The sequence below is a fragment of the Selaginella moellendorffii genome, unplaced genomic scaffold, assembly GCF_000143415.4.
Source record: "Selaginella moellendorffii unplaced genomic scaffold, v1.0 SELMOscaffold_99, whole genome shotgun sequence".
NCBI lineage: Eukaryota > Viridiplantae > Streptophyta > Lycopodiopsida > Selaginellales > Selaginellaceae > Selaginella > Selaginella moellendorffii.
In genome coordinates, this window is record NW_003314360.1 from 426595 (window position 1) to 430539 (window position 3945).

The following is a 3945-nucleotide window of genomic DNA, read 5'->3' on the forward strand; positions in this document are numbered from 1 at the left end:
TTGAGGGGGATGAGGAGCCAGAGAAAGATAATGAGCAGGAAGAGCAGAGGGCGGAAGAGGAGGACAAAGAAGAGGAGGACGAATACCTGTGGATTGTTCGTCCTGGCAACTGTAATTATATGCTCCATTGAAGTCACCTCTTCAATGGAGTTTGTCACCGCAACACACGGGACACCCTTGAGTAGTGCGGCTTGAAAGAATAGTCCGCCGCAGTTGTACTCGACAACGCATTTGCCCTTGGAGTCGTGAGCAGGTGACCCACCCGCTATTGCGTTGAAGACCCAGCTGAGCATTTCCCATGCTGCACCTGGAGCTTTCTCTGGATTCGAAAGCTCCATAGCCATCTTCAGTTCCTCAGGCACGGGTAAATTGACCTCCCTCAGATCAATTCGATCGGCCTTGTCGAACGAAGCTGGGAAGTCACTCCAGTCCCACTCTGCTGCAGGACCAATAACAAGGGCGAGTGTGAAGATGCGGACATTCGTCGGTATCTTCTTCTTAGCCATTATCCCATGGATCTCCCGCATCTCCTTGCCTTTCAACTGAGCCTTCACCTCATTCAAGGCCTTCCAGAACTTGTGATAGGATTCGGAGTTGTAGATCATATAGTGGACTGAAGATTCCACCTCCGCAAGTCCCACCATTAAGTCAATGATGGAGCTGACTTCGTCTGCATGAGTGATCTCCTCGTTTGTGAAGTCTATCACACAAAAGATGTTCTTGACCTGCTCATCTCTGTGAGAAACGATGCTCCTCCACCTTTGATCCTCATCTGAATTCACGTATACCCGGTAAGGTTCTCGATAGGCCTCTGCTGCGGGGTCGAGCTGTTTCTGAAGCCGGCGGTCGACATCCCTCTTAATGAAATTTGGATACTGATCCAAGTTCTCAGCTTTACTTTTCGTGGCATCCCGCAGCAGATCGATGAACTTGGGGGCCCCCTTCACGTACTCGTCGATGTCTTCATTTGACAACTCCAGCTCTTCCATCATCTCTTGCGTGGTGTCGATGCTCACCCTCTCCACGGCCACTTGCTCGAAGATCCAATCCTTCAATAGCGCACGAGCTCTCAGAGTCATGCACAAGTCCTCGTATGTCACAATATGGCCGGGAGTCATTTTGGTCTTGTTGAAGACTACCTCATCACGTAGAAGAGCATTAGCCACTGTCAGAAGGTCGTCGTCGTCTAGAGACCGCGAGAAACGCAAGGTGTTGAGCTTCAAATCATTGGGTTTCCGGCCGTCCTCCACACCCATTGAGTTTAGCAACTCCCCGTCATGGTACCTCCTCAGCACATCTACCCATTTGTCAAAAACAACTTTTGTCGCGAGTAGAATGTTATGGATGCTGAGTGTGTCATTGACCCCCAGTGTTTTCGAGAGAAGACTCGAGAATTCCTGCAATGGAAATGGCGTGAGGCCACATGCTATGCCACATGCAACGAGGCTTACCTGCCAGGCGCTAGTTGCTAGTGCACGTCCTTGTCCTGGTTTTTGTGGCTTCTTCAGTTGAACCCAGAGCTTCCGTGTTCGTGCCAATGTCTCGTGCAGACCCGATTTGTAGCACGTTTCTTGCTTGACATTCTGCGCGTGGGAGATGTATATGATAGATCGGAGGGGCGAGTTGCCTTTTATCAGGCGGACAACTCTTGTCTTGAAGACTTTCTTCACCTCCTCGCCCACCATAATATCCACAACTATCTCTTGCATCGCCAAGCTAGAATGCTGCCCGGAGACGGCATAGAACCGGATTTTCTGATCGTCCAACACCTTCCTATTGATCAAGTCTGGAAACCTCGTCTCGCCCTTCATTGTTCGGTAGTAGGGGATCACGTCTGCAATGTCGGGTGTTACTGGACTTGCCAGCATCTTCTGCTTCAGTTTCTCCACCCACTCATCAGATACTAGCATGTGGTTGTATTTGCTTTAGATGTCGATACGGCTCACGTCGATTGTATATACTTTGTTGGAATAGTAACAAGTACTATTATCTGCGACGATTTTTGCTGCCTCTTCTTGCTCTTTCTGCTCTTTGCGGCTCTTCTTTTTGGTGGGTGTAATGTTCGAACCCGAGGCAATGGCATCACCGAGTAGCTTCTTTTTTGGAGCAGGAGAGTCGGACGTCGGCTTGAGCTTGACCACCCTTTTCTGCTTCGGGGTAGTTTCCAGATCGACCCCCTTCCCCTTCGCTTCGCGAACTGGAGGCACTCTCAACGGCTCAATGTTGGAATATAGTTTTTGAACATCGCCGTAGGTGAGGTCCATGGATTCCATATGATCTTCATAGACCCGCAGCGTCTTTGAAATTGTGGGCTTCCTGGACAACCTCTCCCTAGCTCCCTCTAGGAATTCCTCATAGCCGCTGCCCCCCTCCGGGAAGCCGCTAGGATGTGCAAGGTGGATCTTGAAGGCGAATGCTGTCTCTACCACAAGTGCCAGTCCATATTCTTGCATGGAACTGCATGGAGTGTCTGTCACTTGGATGAGGATCCCCATGCATTCTTTTCTCCCACCATCTGTGTTGTACAGCCTCAGATCCTCGCCTTCCATCCCGATAGTCCAACTGGTGAGCTCCTCCCCCTTCTCTGCATCCACATTGACAGTGGCTGGAAGAAGAACGCAATTCCTCGCCTGTTCAGAAATGCACAACAATTAGAGCTGACAGATGAAAAACTAGTAGCTGGAAATAACATGAGGCCACACGCCATTCACCACTGCATCAGATGTCTTGAGGCTACATAGATCACTCCGTAATCTATGTACCTCCGTAGATGGAAGGGCGATTTGTTGGTTGTGTCGAGGCACTTGTCGAGTCTATGGGGACAGTGTTGAGTGTGGCATCATGGACACTGGCTGCTGCTGTCAGTGGGACATGGTGGGCCTGAATCAGACAGACCGCAGAGCAGAGCCAAGCACAAAGGTGACGGTGGCTGCTGCGCTGGGCCAGGTCCTGGAGAGCATTAAGGCAAGAGGGCTCGCTGCTCTGTTCCAGTGGCAGGGGCTGGCCTGGGTGGCGATTGCATAGGATTTCTCCCTCCTCCATAGCCACAAGAAACAAAAAATCCAAGTGCTGGGACTTAGAATTTTTTGCGCTCAGTGTTTGAGCGTTGTGGGCCGCTAGATCAAGAGGATCTGACGGTGGAGGATAAGCAGGAGCTTCCCATAGCTACCAGAGCGGAGAGTTAGCCCTGAAAGGAGGGGGCTTTTCAACAAGCCCGAATCTTCCGCGTCCTCGAAGCTCCGGTCTGCTCCAGCGCTCAGCGCCTCGGAGCAGGCTTTCTGGACACCGACCCAAGGGCAGATGGGCGCTTGCAGATGGGCGCCTAGAAGGAGTGCCTCGCACGGCGCCTAATCCCGGTGGAAACCCTGAGACCCAGAACTGGACGAGGGGCGAGGAGAGAAGACTAGGTCTACTTCTGAGAGGACTAGGTCTACTGCCGAGGGATCCCAAAGCCCATTCAGGAGCCCCCAGCCGTTGCCGCGCCATCGCCGACTCCATCGCCATGTCGGGAGCGAGGCAAACCCCTGTTGCTGTTCAGCTGGAACCTCCCCTGCGCCTTACCGCCGCAGATCTGGCTCCCCCGAACGCGCTGCCCCCGGATGCCGCCTTACCTGTCATGCTAGGGTTGTATTACCCATTACATGTTTGTTTGTGACATGAGTTGTTGTTTATATATGGAGTAAAGGCTAGAGTTTAATTGAGCAGTTGCGGCCTTCATGATTCAGTGCTTTCTCTAGCAACAAAAATCCGGGAAACAATCTCACTTGATGTTTACAACTGTGTTGTGAATAGATGTCATAAACGTCAACTGAGAATGTCTCCATGGCATTTGTCGCTGGATAAAGCAATGAACGAAAGTTCACAACTTCTCAATTAGATTCTAATAAACATGTAGTTCTTGTTATAAAGACATTTTGAAATGGAAAGTATTTTTCGCTTATTATT

General features: G+C 50.8%; 1 pseudogene; it reads left to right on the plus strand.

Annotated features, from left to right (window-relative positions):
- The first annotated feature begins 3502 nt into the window (after nucleotides 1-3502).
- LOC9637611 overlaps nucleotides 3503-3945 on the plus strand; it is a 1533-nt pseudogene continuing 1090 nt past the window's right edge.